Source organism: Lithobates pipiens, unplaced genomic scaffold (assembly GCF_037356315.1).
Source record: "Lithobates pipiens isolate NorthernLeopardFrog02 unplaced genomic scaffold, aLitPip1_a1.2 Scaffold_19, whole genome shotgun sequence".
In the NCBI taxonomy this organism is placed as follows: Eukaryota; Metazoa; Chordata; class Amphibia; order Anura; family Ranidae; genus Lithobates; species Lithobates pipiens.
The window spans coordinates 414272354-414298882 of NW_027507764.1; the positions used below are offsets into that span (position 1 = coordinate 414272354).

Genomic DNA, 26529 nt, shown 5'->3' on the forward strand with positions numbered 1-26529 from the left:
CTAAAATGCAATAAAAAAAAATTGTAATTAAAAAAAAAAATATTTAAATAAAATGGCCCTTTAAGAGCTGTGGGCGGAAGTGAAGTTTTGACATCGCTTCCGCCCAGCAATTATATGGAGATCGGTGGAGGCCATCTTCCCCTCACTCATTTCCATACCTGACAGGAGACAGGGTGCGATTGCCTCCGCCACTGCCGACGGCTCCGGTAAGTGGCGGAGGGCACCGGATAGCGGCGGGAGGGGGGCCCCCTCTCCCGCCACCGATAAACGTGATCTTGCGGTGAATGTGCCACAGAGACCACTTTCATCTTGTAGTGGACCGTCCGCTGAAGACGAGGATAGCTGCTGCCATAACAACGATATCCTCCTTCAAACAGCCGCTGTAAAACTGCGGCGGGCGGTCAGTAAGTGGTTAAGTGGTCTCAAATGGGCTTTAAAGTTTTAGTAAACACCCCTATCGTTTTCAGCCAAGAAAGCTGCCATCTTTGCCTCTGTTTAATCTACAACTGCCATGATGCTGCACATGTGATTAGTTATGACACCAGCGATTGAGAGCACAACCAATGGGAGTGTTACATTAAAGGGCAAATGAAACTGTTTTATGGATGAGTTTACTTCAGCTTTAAATGCACAGCCGACACAGGCAGCAAATGTCCATATAAAACATTTTCACTAGGAATCTGATAGTTTCTGTATCACTTTGGGGGTTATTTACTAAAACTTGAGCGTGCAAAATCTGGTGCAGCTGTACACGGTAGCCAATCAGCTTCTAACTTCAGCTTGTTCAATTCATTTTTGGCAATAAAACCTAGAAGCAGATTGGTTTCTATGCAGAGCTGGACCAGATTTTGCACTCTCCAGTTTGTGTATAAAAAAACTCTATTCCCTATCACGATGTCCCACCATTAACTACCTTAAATTTAATTGATTACCACTAGCACTATTGTACAAGAACACATAAGCATAGACCTTGCAATAAAGTTAAGATTAAAAGTTGAGTTAAAATGATATCAAAGAGGTTATACTTACCTGCTCTGTGCAAGTATATTGCACAGAATGGTCCCTGTCCCTTGCCTCCTCTTCTGGAGTCCCCCACCAGCGCTTCCTTGTTCGCTCTTGTGGGTGTCCCATGTGGCACACATGAGGGAACCTACAGCTCCTGCTACTCTCAAAGCCTTCTGTGAGACCAGGAAGAGAAAGCAGCAGTACTGCAAGTGGTAAGTTAGGCAGAGGATGGGGTGTCCAGAACAAGTAGCGGGTCAAAAAAAAAAAAACTTTCCAAATATAGAACCACTTCAGGTAATATTGTTATAGCACAGTGGTTAGCACTTCTGCCTAGCAGCACTAGGGCCATTGGTTTGAATCCCAATCATGGCACTATCTCTGCATAGTTTGAATGTTCAACCAGTGCCTGTGTGGGTTTCCTCCCACACTCCCAATTGGCACTAATATGTAGGATTGTGAGATAGGAACCTTTAATTGTAAGCTTCTTGAGGGCAAGGACTTATGTAAATGTCTAATATATGTATAAATTGATGGTGCTATACAAGTACCTGTAATAAATAAATATGACCAACAGTCTTACCTCTCCCATCTAGTGAACTCTGCCACACAATTTGTCATTCTGTTTTATGTATTTTGTTCGGAAGGCTTCAGAAAATTCAAGCACCCTGTAGGGTTCTCTTCCCCTCTTCTCTGTTGCAGGGTGGTCCTTAATGACACAGGGAGTGTTGGATGTGATGACATCAGAGGTGTTCCCTGAATTAGTATACATTTAATGCAGGGTGCTGTAGAGATATCCTTCAGGGGGGTGGATCCACAATTCTCTGCACTCATAGGAAGTGGGTTGGCATCATTTAACCCAACAGAGGACGCCCGCTGGACCATAAAGTAGACGAGTCTACAGGAAGCAGCACCAAATAAGAAGTAAGCACTGCTGCCAGAGCTTTTTATTTTTTACAGCTGGTGGACTACCTCAAGAATAATGCATTTAAGCTTAAAGATTATTTACAACAAAATGATAACTTTACATATTTGACTAAAAATTGTGAACCATTCCCTTTAATATAGAAAAGATTGCGGGCAAAGTCACAACATAGCAATAATTCATCCATAGGTTTACTTCTTGAGACAGGTGGAGTATAGCGGAACCTACAAGTGCATAGGGCTTTAGAAAGGAGGTTCAATAGAACTGGGGCACAAAGGTCAGTTGTAGTTGTACATAACTCACCACTTCCTACTCACAGAAACATCTTTAGTGGACTTTTTTCACATCCCTGACAGTGTTTTATTAATATTCATTCTAGAATTACAGTATGCCACCATCTTCTAAGAGTTCCAAATGCTCTTCAACACCTTAGAAAAAGATGTAATAAAACCCCAGCAGTAAATGTATTCCACAACAAGCCATACATCTACTCAACATAAAAGGAATTTTAGTAACAATAAATGTGACAGCTTAGCCATTAGATTGTGAAAACATGTTATAAACACAGCAGGGCATTAGATAGACAAGAAATCTGAGAACGCAAGCAGTAATTTGTAATTGCCAGTAAGAAAAACAGATACTTAAATAGGCTTTGAAGTTACTAAACTACTAAGTCATGTTTCCACTTTAAACAGTAGTATTTTATGAAACACATATATGTAATAAATCTTATATTAAAAGGGAAGTATACTATTTGAGGGGATCACAGTTAAAGCCAGCACTTGCTTAGTGCAAAACATAAAAATGCTATTATATTCTCAGTAATTTGGTGGAAAAAAAAAGAGCAAGTAACATAAAATAAAAGATATACCAAAAAGTTCACAAGTACGAAATGGAACGTTATTGATGGAAATAGCTTTAGTAATTATTGCTAAAATATAAAAGTGGTAAAAAAATAAACATTCCAAAATGGTGGCAAATTGGATAGTACCTTCATGAAAGTTGCAAGTCCATAATGCTTAAAATTCAAAAATAAACCATTACGCCATGATTATACAGTGCCTTGAAAAAGTATTCATACGCCTTGAACATTTTCCACATTTTATCATATTACATCAAAAAACAAATGTATTTGTTGGGATTTGGGATATTGGGATTTTATGTGATAGACCAACACAAAGTGGCACATAATTGTGAGGTGGAAGGAAAATTATAAATGGTTTTAAACATTTTTTACATATCAATATGTGAAAAGTGTGGTCTGCATTTGTATTCAACCCCCTTTACTCAGATACCCCTAACTAAAATCTAGTGGAACCAATTGCTTTCAGAAGTCACCTAATTATTAAAAAGAGTACACCTTTGTGTAATTTTATCTCAGCATAAATACAGCTGTTCTGTGAAGCCCCCAGGAGGTTTGTTGGAGAACAATAGTGAACAAACAGCATCATGAAGGTCAAGGAACACACCAGGTCAGGGATAAAGTTGTGAAGTTTAAAGCAGGATCAGGTTATAAAACAATATCCCAAGCTATGAACATCTCATGGAGCACTGTCCAATCCATCATCCAAAAATGGAAAGGGTATGGCACAACTGCAAGCCTAACAAGACTTGGCCGTCCAACTAAACTGACAAGCCAGGCAAGGATATCATTATTCAGAGAAGCAGCTAAAAAGGCCCATGGTAATTGTTGAGGAGCTGCAGATATCCACAGCTCAGGTGGGAAAATCTGTCCACAGCACAACTTTTATGCCACGTACACACACACACACATCTGACTTTCCGGCAGACTTGGTCCAGTGGACCAGAATCCGTCGGACAATTCGATAGTGTGTGGGCTCCAGCGGACTTTTTTTTCCCAAAAGTCCGACGGACCTAGAAATAAAACATGTTTCAAATCTATCCGACGGACTAAAAATCGGGAAAACCGTTTGTTTGTGTGCTACTCCGACGGACCAGATACAACGCAAGGGCAGCTATTGGCTACTGTCTATTGAACTTCCTTGTTTAGTCCCATTTACGTCATCCCATTCAAAACGAACGGACTTTCGAGCAGACCTAGTTCGGTCATGTGTGGCCAAGTCCGTTGGTTCAGAAAGTCAGTCGGGCCTCTGCCGAAAGTCCATCAGGAAGACCGTCGGACCTAGTCCATCGAAAAGTCCGGTCGTGTGTACGCGCCATTAGTCGTGCACTCCAAAAATCTGGCCATTATAGACAGGGCAGGACTTAGGGTGGTGGGGGCCCCTGGGCTTGAGTCGCTTTCGGGCCTTACCTTCTATACATTACCGTATTTATCGGTGTATAACATGCGCCGGTCGTATAACACGCACCCCAAGTTTACGAGGGAATTTTAAGGAAAAAAACTTACATTTAAATGCCCATCAATGCAGCCTCATCAGTGTCCATCTGCAGCCATGTCCAGTGTCATTGCAGCCTTGTCATTGCAGCCTTGTCATTGCAGCCTTGTCATTGCAGCCTTGTCATTGCAGCCTTGTCAGTGCAGCCTTGTCAGTGCAGCCTTGTCAGTGCAGCCTTGTCAGTGCAGCCTTGTCATTTGTAGCCTTGTCATTGCAGTCTTGAAGTTTAAAAATGGCGCCACCGAGATACCGAGTCCGGTGTATCTCGGCGGCTCTCGGGTCCTCTCGCAGTCCCAATCGTTGCCGAGAGTAGCTGAGTGTACTTGGCTCGGCACACAGTCACACCCAGTCCCTGTATTATGTCCATCATAGGGCGGGACTGGGCATGACTGTGAGTGGAGCCAAACCGAGTACACTTGGCTATGTATCTCGGCATGGCCTGCGGGGGCCCCCTATTGGGTGGGGCCCATGGGCTTGAGCCCAGCCAAGCCCAATGGTAAGTCCTGCCCTGATTATAGAAGAGGGGCAAGAAGAAAGCCATTGTTGAAAGAAAGCCATAAGAAATTTCATTGGCAGTTTGCAAGAAGCCATGTGTGGGACAACAACAAACATGTGGAAGAAGTTGCTCTGGTCAGATGAGACCAAAATTTAATTTTGTCCTAAAAGCAAAAAAGCCATGTGAGGCAGAAAACTGACCCTGCACATCACCCTGAACACACCATCCCCACCATGAAACATGGTGGGGACAACAAAATATTGTGGGATGCTTTCTTCAGCAGGGACAGGGAAGCTGGTCAGAGTTGATGGGAAAATGGATGGAACCAAATACAGGGCAATCTTAGAAGAAAACCTGGAATTTCCGATCGGACCATGTTGTCGGATAATCCGACCGTGTGTGGGCTACATCGGACTTTTTCCATGCGAATGTCTGACCAACAAAGTTTGAGAGCTGGATATAAAATTTTCCGACAACATGATCCGATCGGACTTTGTCCGATTGTTTGTAGAGAATTCCGATCGGACAAAGTGCCACGCATGCTCAGATCAAATTACGAGACCAAAGCTATTGGCTACTAGCCACAACATAGTCCCGTCGTAACGAACGAACGTCATCACGTTCTGAACGATCAGATTTTCCGATAACTTTGTCCGACCATGTGTATGTACCACCAGTTTCGGACAAAATCCGTCGGAAAAAATCAGTCGGATTTTGTTATCAGAATGTCCGACCGTGTGTACAAGGGCTTAGAGTCTGCAAAAGACTTGAGACTGGGGCAGAGGTTAACCCTCCAGCAGGACACTGACCCTAAACATACAGCCAGAGCTACAATGGAATGGTTTAGATCAAAGCATATTCATATGTTAGAATAGCCCAGTCAAAATCCAGACCTAAATGCAATTGAGAATCTGTGGCAAGACTTGCTGTTCACAGACACTCTTCATACAATCTGACAGAGCCTGAGCTATTTTGCAAAGAACAATGGGCAAATATTTCAATCTAGATGTGCAAATCTGGTAGAGACATCCCCAAAAAGACTTGCAGCTGTGAAAGTTCTACAAAGTATTGACTGAATACAAATGCACGCCACACTTTCACATATGTATTTGTAAAATATTTGGAAAACCATTTATCATTTTCCTTCCACGTCACACTTATGTGCCACTTTGTGTTGGTCTATCACATGAAATCCCAATAAAATACATTCACGTTTTTGGTTGGAACATGACAAAATGTGGAAAATTTCAAGGGGTGTGAATACTTTTTCAAGACACTGTAAATGCACAATTTAGTATTCACATTACAAAAAAAACACATTTGAGTGGATTAGATATTTCTTTAGGAAATCCAATTCTAGTAACTGTTTGAGATGGCAGCTTCCAAAAACTTGCTGAAGCAGTGTGAATTTATGAACCTTCCAACAAGGTGTCAGTGGCCAAGTCTTACCCAACACACTTCAAATCTAAGTGCGTCAAATGCCAACACATACAACATTCTGGGCTAGGATCTAAAGAAGAGTTATATAACACTACGAACATGCTGATCAAAAAGACCCAGTGAATATGCAAAAAGGACAAGTAATGGAAAAATTGATGCGATACACACAATAGATCTTTGTATATTGAAGACTTAGATTTCTGCTCTTGTATATTAAAGAAAATGGAGCCAGTAAACAACACACACTGCCTTCAAAGTAGTTTCTTAAGCAGATGCAATGTCCAGAGTACAGAGTTTCCAGTTGGGGAAGTACATGGAAAATGGAAATATTAAATTTGCAGGAAAACAAAAACTGTTATAGCGGGGGTGTAAAAAAAGGAGGATGTTTAGGTCTATGTATTCCCTCCTACTCAATCAACTGAAGGAGCTGGGTCACGTACAAGTAGCCTTAATACAAAATAATACATAGGCTTTGGGGCATGGAGTAATAGTAAATATCTCTAGTGAAGACAGACTGCAACAAAACACACTTTGGAAAGAATGGAAGGATTAGAACCTCTGTAAAGGGAATGATCATAAACCCCCCCAAGGAATTCAGTGTTTTCCTGTATCGGGAGCCGCCTGTCTCTTCCAGGTTGTTGCAGCCAGTACCCTGATGAATGACTTTGTGCCAGGTCCACCCTACAACCACTGCATGTCCCTTCCCCTGCAGCCTCATGAGATATCAATATCCCTAGAGACTGCAGGAATAGGACATATTATTCTCACCTAGGCGAGAATGGAGCCAGGAAGGAATAGGCTGGATTAGTAAAAAAAATAATGAATACTAAAATGTTTTATATATGGGGGGTGGGTTTTTGGCAAGAAGGTCTGCTTTAAAGTGGAGCTCCATACAAAAGGGGACATTTCGCTTTAAGCAGTCCTTTTTTTTTGGGGGGGGGGGTGGATACTCCATTTTGACAGGTACCCACTTTCACACCTGCTTGGATCACCTAGGCAATCCGAGCAGAAGTTTTCCTCAACCCCTGCCTCCCTGCAGTCTTCTGAGACACATCACAGGTCCCAAAAGACTGCCCGACCATTCGGGAGGCACAAAATGACTCGCGCATGCACAGTGTGCACCCAGCCATGAAGCCACAAGCTGTCACAGCCAAGTGCCCACAGGTGAAATACTGGCGCCGGGGAAGAGAAGTGATGGTTTGGGCGACCACATCACTGGATCCTGGGACAAGTGAGCATGTGTTTATTAAATGTCAGCAGTTATACTTTTTGTAGCTGCTGACTTTTAATAAGCACAAAAACAGGAGCTCCGCTTTAAGGTATTTAAACTGTATGGTTTTTACTGTTCTGGTGACCTCTTATTTTTGTCCTGCCTTTCTAGGCTGTCAGAGGAACAAGAAATGAGGAGAAATATCCCCAGTGTGGTACAGACTGCAATAATGGTTTGACAGAAATATTTTCTTGTTCCAAGTTTACCTATATAAAATATTAAGCTGGAGCTTGCCTTAAGCGTCAGAGAAGTCAGGTATAAAAATGACATAGTTTGTAAAAAAAAAAAAAAAAAAAAAAAAGTCCATCCAATTCAACCAATAGGAAAACTAAATACAGTAGGTAACAAAAGAAAAATTAGATCCTGGGGCCAACCAAGGAGAATTTTCATGTTAAAAGAGAAGTATAGGTTTGGAATTTTTTACCCAATCATACTTACCTAGGTGGATGCAGCATTGGTCCAATGCTGCATCTGTCCCCCGGCGTCTATGCATTGAGAACCAAACCATTGAACATCGCTGATAGCTCTGTTTTCTCGGCTCCCTGAGAGGAGAGCTGCTGACTGTCAATCAGCAGCTCTCCTCCTCCATGCTCACTGGAGTGCTGATCTGTGGAGGGATGGGGAGCAGCTGTCTCAGCAGCTTGCTGAGAGGCTGAGACGCCCATCAGTCCAGGCACCTGGTTGATCCAGCCTTTCAGAGTCAGGATGACACGGTCCCTGGACTGATCTTTGTGATGCCAGCAGAGAGCGGACTTCAGACTGCTATCTGCTGAAAACGGATCACAGGAGGAGTGAAAAAGGAACTGCAATCCTGTGATCCCTTAGGAGAAGCCCAGCCAAAAGGAGCCCAGGCTGGTCTTCTCCTTTAACTAAGGTAATAACAGATATTCTGTGGTGACTGCTCTTTGGCCCTTTGAAGGCTGAATGACAGTTTTACTCTTTAAGTCTTTAAGTCGAGTGTAGAACAGGGTTGGGCCGGGCCGGATAGCATACGGTCCTTACTCTTCTACTGCAACAGATGGATTTGCTTCTAATTTGCACTCTTGGGTCCCAAGATCAGTTGTATTCACTGACCGGGCTAAACCTCCTTTAAAACATGTGATCTGCACACTCTTCCCATAAGCACACATGGATAGCAGGCAAGTCTGTCAACAATCTCGTAGTGCAACCTATGAAACAGCTTACAGCATGATGGCACTACAGCTACGCCTAGATGATAAACAGAAGCCCTGGGTCTGTGGGCTTTGCCCCTTGTATTCAAAGACTGGCACAAGTTTTTCGTCTAGGCTCCTGGTTACCATATGTGCCACTACGGTGGAAGCTGTGCCTCTGCCGCACAATATAATATTTACTTTAAATTTACATCAGCTAATAACTTTTTTTTACAATTCTTAGCAAACAGATGCATATGGAAGATTAGTGTGTTATTTTTAGTTTTTTAAAACAATGCTACATCTGTCCAACAGGGAAAAAAGTGCAAGATTAGGATAAGCAACTTTATCTCAGCCTCCTCATTTGAGCCCGGACAGATGTTGAGTTACCAGGACAACTCCCAGATCATCAACAACACCCTGTGTTCTTATTTTTATTGCAGAAGAGAGGAAATTGGCTGAAGACACAATCTCCTTAAATAGAAATGTATTAAACAAATCATTTGTATAATCTAAAATCAGTTTAAAATAGAAGTGTTGAGTTAACAACCTACATTTTAATAAGAAACCAAGCTTTTGTTTTTTATGGATTAAAAAAAAATAAACATTCATGTATTATTTTAATAAGATTATACAGGTCTTACACAACAAATCCATGCAAAAAGTGACTGGTTAACCTATGTGCCAATTCAATATCCAAGAAATAGGACAAAGGTTCAGCAAAGCTCTTGAGCTGCGCACACGGCTTCCAAGTAAAATCAACTTTATTGTTCAGCACAAGTACAGACACTCCACCCAGCTGTATGATTAAGCCCAGTAGGGGGCGAAGCATATTAGAGGGCCGACTTTTGGTGACGTGTCTAGTTCATGTGCTTAACAATACATTTGATTTTGCCCCATGGAAGTGGTGTGCACCTCCAGAACTTGAATTGTGTGTGGGGGAAACAAACCCAAGGAGAAAGCATAAACAAGCTGAACCAGAGAATGGCAGAGGTCTCCAAATCAGCTTCAGCTTTTGTGAACAAGAAAAGGCAAAGATTCCGAAGTTACAAAGACTATTTCGTTTATCTTAAAGTACAACTGTCAGGAAATAAAACAAAGTAAAGTAAATACATGCATTCAGTTTAGGAACATACAAGTGCTTCAATGAAGCCTTCAAGGAACGTCAAATTGAGAGAAATACAGAGGTTACTGACTCAAGAATGCCAACTGCTTGGCTGTTAAACGAATTTAATATTTTTTCTGACTCATTGGGGGTTATTTACGAAAGGAAAATCCACTTTGCAACTCAAGTGCACTTGAAAGTGCATTCGCTCTAAATCTAATGCCGTTTACACACGACCGGACTTTTTGACAGCAAAGGTCCGACGGAACAAGTCCGTCAGATAATTCGGTCATGTGTTGGCCCCATCAGACCTCTGCTTGCCAAAAATCCGGCGGACTTTAGAAATAGAACAGGTTTTAAATTTTCTTACTGGAACTCCGCCGGACCGAGAAATACGTTCGTGTGTATGCTAGTCTGACGGCCAAAAACCGAAGCTAGGGCAGCTATTGGCTACTGGCTATGAACTTCCTTATTCTAGTCCGGTCATACGTCATCACGTTCGAATCCATCAGACTTTGGTGTGATTGTGTGTCCAGGTCCGTTCATTCGGAAAGTCCTCCGGAACTCTGCCGAAAGTCCATCGGGAAGACTGTCAGACCTAGTCCGTAGAAAAGTCCGGTCGTGTGTACGCGGCATTGGGTGTAGATCTGAAATGAGTGGAAGCTCTGCTGATTTTATCATTTAATCATGTGAAAGCTAAAATGCTGTTTTTTATTTTCCTTGCATGTCCCCCTCAAATCTACAGTGACTTTACAAGCAGTGCAAAGTGGATTTTCCTTTAGTAAATAACCCCCAATGGCATTAAAGAAGCATGCAGTAAGTAAAGCCAGGATTCCAGAGCTGCACATTTGTTGTGGGTCAGTAACTCTAGGAGCTGAAGCCATAGTTTCAAAATGATAGTCAGGCTATTTTTTTAGAAAGAGGTCAGCAATGGCAACGGCCAAACTTCAATCTGCATGGATTTCCTTTCTAACCTCATGAAAGAATCAGCTATCTAATCAACAAAATGCAAAGCTTCATTGTGGAAAATGTGCAATTGGTGCCTTTTCATTCCATGTCTGACTCATTTGCACATTTAAAACCTGCACAGTCTGACCTCTGCTCACTGCTCTGTGCCTTCTTACTGCAGAAAATGATTCAACATAGCTGCTTCCAGAGTGGTTGTGTTAATGCACGTTAGACCAGTATTAAACCACATCATTAGATGTGCTGGCTGAATTTGTTTTCTTTTTTCAGGCATTTTTCTTCTTGGTTTTCTCCTGGTGATCTGGCCAGTAAACCACCACCTTAATTAGGGTCCTTATACTCTGGATGAAGGAGAAGCAGAGACACCTCTGGACTGTAGCATTGCCAGTCTGGGGGGGGGGGGGTTGTTAGATGAACTAACAGAATTAGATACACCAATGTAATAAATTAAAGCCAAACTCCAACTAACGCTTTATGCAACGTTACAAACATTTTTCTCCTTCTGGGATAAAGGTTTAACATAAATAAATAAAAGCTTATCATTGTAAGCAACCCTGCTGGTGGTAAATAGTCGTCTTAACACTAACTGCTACAACTGCAAAACTGCTTGTTCTGTTTAAAAACATAAACAGACTTACAGGCTAGATCACCAGGTGAAAATAAAGGAAATAAAGACTAAAAAACCAAACAAAATACAGTCATCACATCTAAGCCCTTGTACACACGATTGGAGATTCCGACGGAATGTGTCCGATCGGAAAGAATTTTGTCGGATATTCCGACTGTGTGTGGTATGCATCGGACTGTTTCCGTCGGACCAAATTTTCCAACTTGCCGGAAATATTTTCCGACAAAATGCTCCGATCGGACATACTCCGATCATGTGTAGAGAATTCCAATCGGACAAAGTGCCACGCATGCTCAGATCAAATTCCTACATCAAAGCTATTGGCTACTAGCCTGAAAGTAGTCCCATCGTAACGAAATTACGTCATCACGTTCTGAAAGATCGGATTTTCCGACAACTTTGTCCGACCGTGTGTATGCAACAGTTTCGGACAAGATCCATCGGACAAAATCCGACGGACAAAATCAGACGGATTTGGTTGTCGGAATCTCCGACCGTGTGTACAAGGGCCAAGAATTGGTATGCTGCAAGATAATAAAAGTTTGATTTTGGATTTATTACTGCTTTAACATTTGATCTCAGCACCAACAAACTTTTTCAATGAAATAAAATCCACCTAAAAATAAAATTCACTCGAAGTGGAGCTTCACCCAATAGGGAAAGCTCTGCTTATCGGTCTCCCCTACTGCCACATTTAGTACCTTGTGGGTGTGGGTGGGGGAGTGGGTACCTGGTTTTGACAGGTACACGCTTCCTCTTCCTGCTGAGTTTACCGCAGCAAACTCAGGCGGCCCATTGAGAAAGCGCAATGCGATTCACACATGCACAGTAGGAAACCGTCTGCCAGTTTCCCTTACCCATGATAGCAGCACCAGCACCCGAGAGCCGATTCAAGAATCGGCTTGGACGAGGACAATGCGGGATCCCTGGACAGGTAAGTGCTCTAATAGCAAAAAAATCATAGTAAAAAAGTAAATAGTAAAGTCAACAGCTACAGTATTTGTAGCTGCTGACTTTTAATTTTTTGTTAGGGGGTGGGGGGGGGGGGGGGGGGGGTTTGAGGCTCTCTTTAAAGAGTTTAATTGAAGAGTGTGTGTTTGTTTACACAAAAATTTTAAACATGCCAAATTTAAAATGACCAACACTAATTATTACTACTATTATTATTATACAGGATTTATATAGAACCAACATTTACAATATAGGGCATTGCAAAACATTTGACCTTTGTTCTATAGTTCAGCTATACACAGCAATAAATGAGAGATTAAGCATTGTGCCCATATTATTTCCATCAACAGTGCCCTAGTAGGCATTGTCCATCTGCTATCTAGGACAATGGATGCTGATTTACATTTTAAATAGGCAATGGAGTATACATGTAAGGGCGTGGGATAATACCGTGGTTTTCTTTATGTAATAAAGAATTCTTGTTTCAGCATTTAGCCATGTGTTATACACTAATGTGCACAATGTGACCAGTTACATAAAAGAATAAGTATCAGGGGGAAAAAAAAACAGAAGTTCAAGATTCACAGATAAAAAAATACAATTACAGAAATGTGCAAATTGCAGCCAGAGAAACCAATGTTCATATTTTGTTATCAAACTTTAACAAAATTTAATCATGTAAACATTTTGAATATAGTAGTTATTGTTAAGACTGTTAATTTTCTAATGCTCTATATGTCCCTGCTTGGGAGATCCACATACATATTATATATATACTCAGTGTTTTACATCAGCCCCCCATGAAACATACAATTTAAGGACCGCAACCTTACATACAGTGGTGTGAAAAAGTGTTTGCCCCCTTCCTCATTTCCTGTTCCTTTGCATGTTTGTCACACTTTAGAGCCGGTTCACACAGCGGGCGATGCGAGGCGACACGACTCGCCTCGCTCTCGCAAGTCGCCCCCGTTCTGTACAATGGAAGCGTTCTGAGAGGAGCGACTCGAGTCGCTCCGACTCAGAAAAAAGGTTCCTGTACTACTTTTGGGCGACCTCGGGGCGACTTGCATTGACTTCTATACAGAAGTCATTTGCAAGTCGCCGCTGAGGCCGCTGCAGGTCGCGGCGAGGCAAGTCGGAGACGCCTCGCCTCGCCTGCAGTGTGAACCGGCGCTAAGTGTTTCGGAACATCAAACCAATTTAAACAATAGTCAAGGACAACACAAGTAAACACAAAATGCAATTTGTAAATGAAGGTGTTTATTATTAAAGGTGAAAAAAAATCCAAACCATCATGGCCCTGTGTGAAAAAGTGATTGCCCCCTAAACCTAATAACTGGTTGGGCCACCCTTAGCAGCAACAACTGCAACCAAGCGTTTGCGATAACGTGCAATGAGGCTTTTACAGCGTCCTGGAGGAATTTTGGCCCACTCATCTTTGCAGAATTGTCCTAATTCAGTTACATTAGAGGGTTTTCGAGCATGAACGGCCTTTTTAAGGTCATACCACAACATCTCAATAGGATTCAGGTCAGGACTTTGGCTAGGCCACTCCAAAGTCTTCATTTTGTTTTTCTTCAGCCATTCGGTGGTGGACTTGCTGGTGTGTTTAGGATCATTGTCCTGCTGCAGAACCCAAGTTGGTTTCAGCTTGAGTACACGAACAGATGGTCGGACATTCTCCTTCAGGATCTCTTGGTAGACAGCAGAATTCATAGTTCCTTTTATCACGGCAAGTCTTCCAGGTCCTGAAGCAGCAAAACAGCCCCAGACCATCACACTACCACCACCATATTTTACTGTTGGTATAATGTTCTTTTTATGAAATGCAGTGTTCCTTCTACGCCAGATATACTTGGACACACACCTTCCAAAGAGTTCCACTTTTGTCTCATCGGTCCACAGAATGTTGTCCCAAAAGTCTTGGGGATCATCAAGATGTGTTGTGGATAAATTGAGACGAGCTTTGATGTTCTTTTTGCTCAGCAGTGGTTTTCTCCTTGGAACTCTGCCATGCAGGCCATTTTTGCCCAGTCTTTTCCTGATGGTGGAGGCATGAACGCTGACCTTAACTGAGGCAAGTGAGGCCTGCAGTTCCATGGACGTTGTTGTGGGGTCTTTTGTGACCTCTTGGATGAGTTGTGGCTGCGCTCTTGGGGTAATTTTGGGCAGCCGGCCACTCCTGGGAAGGTTCACCACTGTTCCATGTCTTCGCCATTTGTGGATAATGGCTCTCACTGTGGTTCGCTGGATTCCCAAAGCTTTGGAAATGGCTTTATAACCCTTTCCAGACTGATAGATCTCAATTACTTTCTTTCTCAATTGTTCCTGAATTTCTTTGGGTCTCGGCATGATGTGTAGCTTTTAAGGATCTTCTGGTGGACCTTACTGTGTCAAGCAGCTCCTATTTAAGTGATGCCTTGATTGTGAACATGTGTGGCAATAATCAGGCCTGGGTGTGGCTAGAGAAATTGAACTCAGGTGTGGACAACCACAGTTATAGTATGTTTTAACAAGGGGGCAATCACTTTTTCACACAGGGCCATGATGGTTTGGATTTTTTTTCACCTTTAATAATAAACACCTTCATTTACAAATTGCATTTTGTGTTTACTTGTGTTGTCCTTGACTATTGTTTAAATTGGTTTGATGTTCCGAAACACTTAAGTGTGACAAACATGCAAAGGAACAGGAAATGAGGAAGGGGGCAAACACTTTCACACCACTGTACATATAAAATGTATGTATGTATATATATATATATATATATATATATATATATATATATATATATACATATACATATACATATACATATACATACACATACATACACACACACATACATACACACACACACACACACACACACACACACAAGGTTGCGGTCATTAAATCCTCTCTCAGTTTTCACAGCAAAAAGTGGTCCTATGAGAAGGCTTTCCTCTGTTTTGGTGGCAACAAATTTTGAGTTTTTCCCTTACATTCAGTCTTGTTGACAATGCTTGCTAGGGAAAGTATGGTTACCTAGTGCTTATGCCTTTGTAGCACTAGGGTTCTCAGTTTGAATCCCAACAAAGGGATGATCTGCGTAAAGTACATTATGCATATTTTGTCTGTGTTTGGATGGGTTTCCTGGTGTTTCCCCCCCCCCCCCCACGCTGCAAGGACATGCTGGCAGGTTAATTGGCTCCTGTCTAAAATGGCCCTAGGTAACCATGCTTTCCCTAGCAAGCATTGTCAACAAGATTGAATGTAAGGGAAAAACTCAGAATTTGTTGTCACCAAAACAGAGGAAAGTCTTCTAATAGGACTACTTTTTGCTGTGACAACTGAGAGAGGATTTTCCTTCACTTTAGGCCGCGTACACACGCGCGGACTGTTCGCCCAACTTTGTCCGTCCAACAGTTTCGGCAAACAGTCCGCTCAAACTTAGCATGGACGGACATGGCCACACACGACGGACGAACAGTTTGCTGAAACCGTGCGCGATGACGTGAACGGCACGTACGACGGGACGAAAAATACGACGTCCTATACACTGCATTATAGCTTTCGGCGTGAAAATCCTTTCTGAGCATGCGCGCAACTTTGTTTGACGAACAAGCCTACACACGAGCGGACTGTTCGCTGAAACAAGGTTTCAGCGGACAGTTTTACGGAATTTCCGAAAAACCTTGTCCGTCAAACTGTCCGCTGAAACTGTCCGCTGAAAGCCCACACACGAGCGGACTGTCCGCCCAAACACTGTTCAGCGGACAAAGTTGGGCGAACAGTCCGCGCGTGTGTACGCGGCCTTAGAGATATTTTCTCCAACTTCCTGCTGTGCCTACCAGGCAAAAAGCAGAGTGATATATTTACAATGGGGCACAGAAGGCAAAATAAACCATCCAAATCTATAAATAAATATATATATAAAATTAGACTCTTATATGTTTAGCAAGTATTGTGACCACCAGCAATCATCAGTGCAGTAATCAGAAACTGTCCTTACTAGTCTAGGTTACTTCAATCAGAACCCTGTGCACTACCCTACATCAGCCAGAGTCTAATCTAGTCTTTTAAAAGACATTATATATTTAACGTTTTAAAGTTGGCATTTTTGTAGTGCAGGCAGCTTGTTAGACAAATTAATACATTCCAAAAATCTGTTCATAAAAATAAACATTGTCAATACTAAATCCATTGTGTCATTATCTGGTGATCATCATAAAATTCATGAAAAGCTTACAATGTATAACATCATATCTAGCAATGTTGCATGACTTTAATTTTCAGCAGCTGGAAATGGTTATGTAAACCATTGTAACAAAAAGCATTACAATGGACAAAAATAGTCAGGGACTGTAATTCTGCCATGCATTGAACACATGGTTTAGCTGCTGTTCATTAAATGTAGTCATTCCAAGTTCATTTCTAATAAGAAATTTGGAGTTTGGTCGTTGAATTGCTCGCTAATCCCACTGAATAGTAACAATTTCCTCTAATTAACATGAAGTTGAATTTTAATGTGCATGAATGTAGGTTAATGCATAGTTGGCTGGCTACCCTCAAACTGCTTTGGTTTAAACAGAAGTTGCAATCAGCCTTTTCCAGACTGCCCCATCTCTCCCACATTTTTTTAATGCTTTTTGGGAACAAAGGCATTGAAATAAGAACAGTGTTTAGAATGTATTCTCTAGTTATAAATGCTGAGCATGACATCCTTGAAAGTAGATACAGTTAAAAGTTAGGGTATTAACATGCTTTATACATTCACAGAGCCTGTGTCTGCAAGTAATGTTCAAAATACAGTACAAGTAATCCAACATGCTACTGACCATCTGCCCACTCACTCCCAACTACAGGTGCTGGCTCACCCATCGGTCCATCATTCGCTTAAAACATAAACCCTGAAGAGAGGAGAGGAAGCCGCCCTCTAATGCATTTCACTGAAATTAATTTATTTGTAGAGTCAACACTACAAAATTAGGCCATTGTTTGAGCAAAACACATTAGAGAGCAGAGGGTCTGGCCACTTACCTGTACACTGGATGCAAAACATAGACTGAACAATTTTCTTTCCTGCAACCATGAGTTGCAGGAAAGAAAATTGCATGATTCCCCTATCAACACAGTCAGTGTTGATGGGGGAATAACTCCCGTAGAGCCCATACGATCTCCCGGCAGGGGGAGCCATTCCCCACCAGGAGAACACCATGATTATTGTTAGCAGCTATAACAGCCACTAGCAATAGTCGCATTTAAAATCCAATAGGCAGTTTGTACAAAAGTTGATCGATTTAGCCTGCCCATACATGGTTCAAATTTCTACAAACTCTCTATGGCCAGCTTAAAGCTTACAGCAGCAACTTTTACTTCTGAAAAAGTGCGGCGTCTCCTTTCTTTAGAATTAAAGTCCAAAACAGTCATGAAAAGGTTCCAGCACAAGGTCAAAATACTCTAATGTTCTTTATTGAAAGATCAAACGACAAATAAGGCAAGCATCATGTATGCATTTCAGCTATTATGAAGGTAATTTTGGGCTGAAACGCATAAGCTTGTTTTTACATGATCTTTTAAAAAAAATACATCTTGGAGGATTTTAGGATGTGCCATGTGGTCTCCATATTCATAAAAGCATGCAATTTAAATCCCATTTTATTTACCAGTATATATAGAACCACGTTTTCTGCAAACAGTTATAATGCTGGTCAAAACACAATACTGAGCCCTTTCTGAACACCATTTCTGACTAAAATTGTCTAACTAAACAGATTTCATAACGCTTACTGACTTGTCTATCTCTTCATCATGACAACAACAAACTAGCAAACTGATCTATAAAAGATCCACAACTTATGAAGAAATTTATTTCTGCGTTTAATTGGGGCCATTGAGTTTCCTGAAGAAACTTTTTTGACCTTGCTAGCAATTCATAATGGTTGGGGAGGATACAGGCAAGACAGCATTTAGAAGTACCTGTTTGAATGTGGTAATGCAACAGTTGCTGGTAGCACCGTACTTTTGACCTCCTGAAACTTTCCTCCACATTAGGAAGTCACTAGACATACATAGGTCATCACACCGGGGACAAAGAAGTCATCTGACCAACCTGCAATCTGCGGCTAAATATCAGATACATGTTTGCGGTCCCCAGGCAGTATGCCACAGTGACTGGGGTGGATTGAAAAACAGCACCCTTTCCCATAACCAGAAACTTTCAAAAAAAATTTTTTGGCCCAGCTCTTCCTCTAGTCCCGAGTCCTATGTTGACTGCCCATGCCAATGTTCACAGCAGATTTAAATATGCTTTTTAACCCCTCTACTCTTTTTAGTCACCAATTGGTTTGCATTGGAAGCAACTATTATGTGAAAAAAATTTGATTTTTTCGTCATACTTAACTGTAAAATCCCTTTCTTTAAGTACCTCATGGGACACAGAGTTAGGCTAATAATATTCATTACCTACTGGGTTATACACAATCTTTAGGGGAATAAACACTGGTAGACAAAGTCTTAGACAGGAAGTAATCCCCTATATAACCCTCCCATACAGGAAGTACATCAGTTTTGTAGCAAGCACTGAATCCTCAAAAAAGAGGGGAGGGATCTCTGTGTTCCATGATGTAATTAAAGAAAAGGATTTTACAAAAGGATTTTACAGGTAAATATGATGAAAAAATCCTATTTTCTTTTTCATACATCAAGGAACACAGAGTTAGGCTACTTGGATGTCCCACAGCAATAGCCTTGAGGAGAGGGAGACACCCTGCCAAACAATAGCTATCAGACCTTATACGGCAGCCCGCAGTACACTGCGGCCGAAAGCCGAATCCTTGGCTGCTCAAACATCCACTTGATAACATTTTGTGAACATATGCACTGAAGACCAACAAATCTGAGCCACAGATACCCGATGGCGAAAAGCCCAGGAGGTTCCTACACTCCTGGTAGAATGAGCTCTCATCCTAAAGGGAGGAGCTTTACGTTTCAGATGATAGGCCTGAATAACAAATTGACGGACCCAATTGGCAATGGAAGCTTTGGAAGCTGCCTGCCCCTTCTTGGGTCCTTTTGATAAAAAAAAAAAAGTCTGATCCTCGGATCTGCACAGATCCAGACAAATAAACCTCGACTGCCTGGAAAACATCCAAGGAATGCAGTCTTCTCTCTTCCGCCAAAGGAGGCTCAGAGAAAAAAGAAGGCAATATAATGTCCTGATTTAAATGAAAGGGTGACACCACTTTTGGCAAAAAGGATGGAACAGGTTGTAACATAACCCTGTCGTGGCAAAGGATCAAGTATGGTTCACTGCATGAAAGGGCCACCAACTCCGACACCTTTCTAGCCAAGTTGATGGCCATCCGGAAGGCTAGCTTGCGTGACAGAAAGTTTAATGGAATTTCCTTAATAGGCTAAAATGGTTGTTTCTGTAACACAGACGGCACCAAGTTCAAGTCCCAAGGACACGTAGGTGACTTAGTAGGGGGAAACAAAAGATTTGTCCCCTGCATAAAGGTTCGGACCAGCGAATGGGAAGCTAAAGGCCTTTGGAAAAATACTAACAGGGCCCAAATCTGACTTCTTATGGTACTCAAAACTACTCTGATTTCCAAAGCTGACTGTAGAAAAGAGAATTCTCCCAATCACATATTTCCAAGGATGCCATTTTCTCGCTTCACATCAAGCAATATAAGTCTTCCAGACCTTATGCCAGATCTTCCTAGTGACAGCTTTTCTAGCATTCACTAGGGTAGAGACCACTGGTCCCGAGATGGCACGGTCCTGCCACACCCTTGCTTCAATAGCCAGGCTGTCAAATTTAGAGACTCTAAATTGGGGTGGAATATAGGACCTTGAGACAGTAGATCGTGGCAGTGTGGAAGCGTCCAAGACACATCTATTGCCAATCTCACAATCCCTGGGAATCAGGACTTTCTGGGCCAGGCTGGTGCCACCAGAATGACTGGAACCCCCTCTCTCCGAATCCTGCGCGACAAAACGTGGAATGAGAGGGATTGGGGGGGGCATAAACCAGGGAGTACTGGCTCCAAGGAATTACCAGAGCATCTGCCTCGATTGCCAGAGGATCCCTTGTTCGGGACACAAACTGCTGTAGCTTGTTGTTGAACCTGGATTGTCAATAGGTTGACCTCTGGCCAACCCCAACGCTGACAAATTTCCCGAAACACCCCTGGCTGTAGGGACCATTCCCCTGGACAGATCTGCTGGCAGCTGAGATAATCTGCCTTCCAGTTCCCTATTCCTGGGATATGGACTGCCGATAGAATCGGCACATGTCCCTCTGCCCAGGCTACTATGTGGTTCACCTCCTTCAGAGCTGATAGACTTCTGGTACCATCTTGGTGGTTTATATAGGCCACTGCAGTGGCATTGTCAAACTGAACTCTGATAGGGCAGTCCTGAAGCTCCACCGTCCAGCACCATAGGGCCAGACGTACTGCCCGTAACTCCAGGACGTTGATGGGCAGGATTTGTTCTGTCCTTGACCATTTCCCCTGAGCTGTGAGCCCCTCTAGGGTCGCACCCTAGCCAGAGAGACTGGTATCTGTGGTCAGTACTCTCCAAGTTACTGGGAGGAAGGATCTTCCCTTTCCCAGGTTCTGATCCTGCAACCACCAGTTTAGGCTTAAGTGTGCCGATGAGATAAGAACATTGGATAAACCAGGGCTTGTCCTCTCCTGTTCCAAGCCAATGAAATGTCTTGTATAGGCATAGAATGGAACTGAGCATAGGGCACTGCCTCGAAGGAGGACACCGTCCTTCCTAGAAGACTCATACAGAGCCAAATGGAGGGTAGTCTGGTGCCCCTTATCTGATGCACCTGATCCTTACTTGCTTGGACCGTATCTAGGATCAGAACTAAATACTTCATACTTTGAGCTGGTCTCAAGGCTGATTTTTCAAGTATTTATGACCCAGCCTAAGCTTTCCAAATACCTCACTGTGCAGGTTATGCTCTTTTCTAGAGCCTGTAGTGAGTGATCTCTAAGCAGGAGGTCGCCCAGATACCTGAGCACCAAGATCCCTTAGGCCCTTAAAAGACCCAGTACTGATACTAGGACCTTTGTGAACACCCGGCTAGCTGAGGCAAGCCCGAAGGGTAGAATAACAAACTGAAAATTACATTCCTCTACTGCAAAATTGCAGGAACCTCTGATGAGGCTGAAAGATAGGTACATGTAAATACACGTCCTTTATATCGATGGAGGCAATAAAGTCTCCCTTCTGGAGCGAGGCTAGAACTAAGAGGACAGACTCCATCTGAAAGGACTAAATAAGTAGACACTGGTTTCATGGATCTTAGATCCAAAATGGACCTTGTGTCCCAGTTTGGTTTTTGAACCATAAAAAGGTTTGAATAAAACCCAGAGCCCCTTTCAGATACAGGAACCTGTACAATCAATCCTTGATGCACTAAATGATGTAGTGCCTGAAACAGTAAGTTTCTTTTTGGAGGCTCTGAGGGAACGCTGGATCCTAGAAACGTTTGAGGGGGGAACCGCGGGATATAGTCAAGGTGACCCACTCGTACTGAACCACTGTTTTCCAAATGTCTGCAAAGTACAGCAGCCTTCCCCCCTCCCGATAGAGTGGGGGGGCGTCTTCTCAAAAGGAGGGCCAGGTTTAGAAGAACTTTGGACCGAGGGCTTTCTCTGGCCCTGACCTTGCGGCTTGCTCCTGGCTCTAGCGCCCTGTTGGCAGCAGAAATGCCTTGGCGCTAAGACACCTGAGGAAGCAGTCCCTGAGATTATGAAAATGGGGGACGTCTGGTGCTTTTCTTTACAGGAAGTAGAGAGCTCTTGTCCAAATCATCACCAAACAAACCTTCCCCATGAAAGGGGAAACCTGCCAATAACTTCTTACAAGGAAGCCACCGGACAAGTTAAGTTCTTGTTTAAGGAAGAGACTGCTGCATCTATGGCTGCTATGCTCCACTTCTTAATTAATTTTTCATCCATGGAATATAAAAGGGGAAAACCTCTTAGGAGGAACAAAAATCCTGTCAGGATGCTCCCAATCAGCATACACCACCTGTTCCAACAGTGGGTGTGGGTGAAAACCTGTCTGGCGTGAAGAGGCCCCATAGAGGATCAGGGGGGCTCAATAATCTCTGCAAGAAGCAACTTAAAGGCAGAACGAACCATCTTGGTAAGAGTCTGGATCAAAAGCCTCTGCCACTGAGAGGCAGACACCAACTGGATATCCAGAATCCCGAGCTTTTAGCTCTTCCCCAACCTCAACCCATTCCTGTGCCAAACTAGGAGGCTCAGGGGAGGGGGATCTGTCACACTTTTTGCCATCATGTAGGATGGAGGCAATCATGCCAGCAATCCTGTGCTCTAACCCAGATAGGGCCGAGGACAGTTCATCCTTGGTGATAAAAGGGTGAAGCAGCAGCCTTGACTGCAGGCACCATACCAGATCCTAAGATTGCCGGAAGCCTCTGGTGTTTCAGGGAGGGAATACAACTAGCTGCATCAGGAGCTACTGACAACATAGGTGTGCCCTTCCCTGTAGTTTTAGTCCCGCTCCTCTTTTTTGAAGACTTTTACAAGCCACAATAAGAGTACCTGGGTGTAGTAGTAACACACCTCAGAAGGGAGACCCCTTTGATAGGGGTCACCAAGCCCCTATGCAACAATCCTGCTAAGTATCTCAGCCTGCCAAGCAACACCTGGTGACTCACCTGACCCGGGTAAGGAGAAATGAACCACTGCAAATGCCTGGTTCAGAGCCTGCTCTGTGTCCTACAGCTACCTTCTGCAAGCACCACATGCCTGGCATACACAGCTTAAATAAGCTGGCTGTGCACTGGGGACATTCTGCGAATGCGTGTGACCGTTCGTTGTCCCAAAAAACAGCATGGCTGTATTCGCATATGACACGACTCTCCATGTGCCCAGATTAGGCAACGGTGTATGCATGGCTCCGAGTGCACACAACGCCTATTGTGAAGCCCCATGCTCCATGGCCGCCAAGCAAACTGCTGAGCACGGCAGCACTCTTGCGAATGCACATGCGCCATGGCGAACCAAGGCGAAACTGCACACCATCATAGTTTGGAGCAGGAATGGGCTGAGGATGGGGAAGAGCTAAAAGCTCAGGATTCTGTGGGAGGCTTGGCGGATGAGTCTGCTTCTGAGCAATCTGGACAAGGGGATATCCAGGATATACAGGTAAAAAACAGCCAAACACAAGCAAAAAAAGATCTTGGGTCTTCTATGCAAGGCTTGGGTACCATTTATCTAAGCATATAGAGCCGTGTCAAATGGATCCGATTGGTCAAGCCTTCAGTACATTTAAGAACAGTTTGTGGGACTAGAGACCTGAAGCTCAGAACTCAAACAAAAAACGTGTCCATCCACCTTGCAGACCCTAGTAAAAAAACACACGTACTTCCTGTATGGGAGGGGTTATACATACATCCCAATTTTTTGAGATGGGAATGAGGGACACCTATCAGCAAAAGTATTCAGGCATAGGACACACCCCTTGCCACACCCCTTTAAAGGAGAATTGTACAGAAAAACAAGACTGATTAAACTCACAAGTGATTTTTTTTTACCACTATTATTCCTTTATATTGGCTTTTGGAATTTACAAATGCAGCAATTTAGAAATCAGATGAAAGGTTTCGCACTGGGAAACACTTTTTTATAGCTAAAAAGTGCATTTTATATACATCTATACATTTATATACATCAGACCAAAATAAGGGACAAATGAGGGGGACAGAGGGACATTGCTCCAAATCAGGGACAGTCCCTCAAAATCAGGGACAGTTGGAGCTATGGTTATATAGGGGATCACTTCCTATCTAAGACTTTGTCTACCAGTGTCCATTCACCTAGAGATGGCGTATAACCCAGTAGGTAATGAATATTAGCCTAACTCTGTGTCCCATGATGTATGAAAAAGAAATGACAAAAGTCCCCAGAGCACTGTTAATTTATTCAAAGTACATTACATCTCTTTAGTGATCTCCACATGCGGAGATGTGTCATCACTAGAGTTCAGTCATTCACAGCCCCAGGCTGTACTCCAAATGCAAACATCACTTGTTGTAAATGATCGTGTATGAGATGACAACAGCCAATAATGAGTCTTTGAAGTGTCAGCAGCATTCATTATCACACATAGCGATTTAACAACATTTTGGAAAATGTCTGCTATACCCATGAAAATCGCCCCCCCCCTTTTTTTTTTTAAATAGAGAGGGGGGATAACAAATTTCTTATTGTGAGTGCTCTGCATCTGCACATGGATCAGTCACACCTAGGGAGGAGACCATGATTGTTCCCACAGATGAGGGATCTCAAACCGTCTACTGCCAAAATAAGGCCAATATAAGCAGGAGAGGTTACCAATTCTGAGAATTGTGATGATTATAATTTTCTATTCTTCTTAAAGCCATACCCTGATCTGATTGTAAAAACTAAATTAGGCCAGCCATAGTGAATTTCTTTCTTGCAACCACAGTGTTGACAGCGGAATACCTTGCACCGAGCTATTCAATTCTCCCGGCAGGAGTGAGGGGGGAGCTGTCCCCGCCAGGAGAACACAGTGATTATTCCATGTAAATCTGGCAGGCTGGTTGTACCCAAGTTAAATCCATCAATCAACTTGGCATTCAGTCTGCCCATACATGGTTCAAATCTCAGCTGGTTCCTGCAGAACTGCTGAGAGTTGAACAGTCTATGGCCGGCCTTAGATCCTCAAACTGTGTAGTACAATAGTGTACCTCACTGGATAAAATATATTGGTTTGTTTAGGCAGGCTCTCAACTATATGATTTTGGTTGATCTGAAGGAGCCTTTATGGATTATAAAGGATACTGTAAATTAGATTGTAACAGGCATGGCCAGCTTGGAGTGATAATAAAAGCATGTGCAAGTCAGCTGGCCAAACACAGATCAAAGTTTGGCTAAAGCCTGGTACACACTACAGTTTTTTTTGTGCAACCCCCATGGGCTGCACAGAAAAAAACCTGACAGCCATGCGAGGTTAGTCCAGTGTTCTCCCCCGCTGAGCTGTTGTGTTCTGATGTGGGTGGACCCGCCAGAATACTCCAATCTGCGCTCTCTGCCATTGGCTGAGAACACTGATCGGGAGTCAGTCGAGTTGGTTGGCTGCTGGTTTTCCAGCATGCATGTCCAACAGAAGCCGGCCAGTAGGGTTTGGTAAAAAAGTTTGGATGCCAAAAACTACTGAAATCCATGAGAACAGAATCTGGCAAATTAAAAATTACAATTTTCTTGGCTTATAGGCAGAGGGGTGTTAAAATCAGATATGGCCTGATTATTACATGCGGTGCTCAATATTTGGGGGGCATCACTTGGTCAGTTATCTGTTCAAGAGCAACTGGTGTTTAAATATATTCTCCATCTAGAAAATATTAATTTCTGGTATTTACCATAATACTTGTCGACAGTGACCACTAGTGCAGGTGTGGTATAAGTCAGTGTCATATTTTGTATTAGGGATGACCCTGTGTTTGGTCAGAACTTACATTTGGACCAAACCCCGAGTTCATCCCTAATACACAAGACGACGCTGACTTGTACCACACCTGCACTGTGGTCACTGTCGACAAGTATCATGGTAAGTACCTGAAATTAATAATTTCTAGATGGAGAATATATTTTAGCACCACTTTCTATTGAATAGAAAACTGATCAAGTGATCCCCCCCCCCCCCAATTTTGAGCATCCCATGTAATAATTAGGCCATATTTAATCTCCTATAAGCACCTCCAGGAGTGGTGTCAGTACAGCACAAGGTAATAGTCCAACTTGTTGGAAGTATCCCTTTAAACAGTCTTGATTATTTACGGTATGATGTGGAGGAAAGTGAACAGAGTTAGGCATATGGTCACCATCAGATGAGAATCACGCCAGATTCCAGTGCTCCAGCTACTCACTCATGGACTAACTGAGCTTGCTATATTTCCTCCTTCACGATCCCCCCCCCCCCCCCGTGACTTCACCATTAATATCAACAACACAACCATTGGTCCCTCTACACGTCAGGGCCCTGGGTGTAATCCTTGACTCTGACCTCTCCTTCAGCCCCCATATCCAATCACTGGCTAAATCCTGCCGCCTTCACCTCTGCAACATCTCCAGAATTTGACCCTTCCTGACTAATGACACCACAAAGCAACTCGTACACTCCTTGATTATTTCCTGCCTTGACTACTGCAACTCTCTCCTAAATGGCCTACCCTTAAGC

General features: G+C 42.9%; 1 protein-coding gene across 1 annotated transcript in view; it reads right to left on the reverse strand.

Annotated features, from left to right (window-relative positions):
• Positions 1–26529, reverse strand: part of EMILIN2 (elastin microfibril interfacer 2) — a 101812-nt gene that overhangs the window by 67436 nt on the left and 7847 nt on the right. The window lies entirely within an intron of this gene.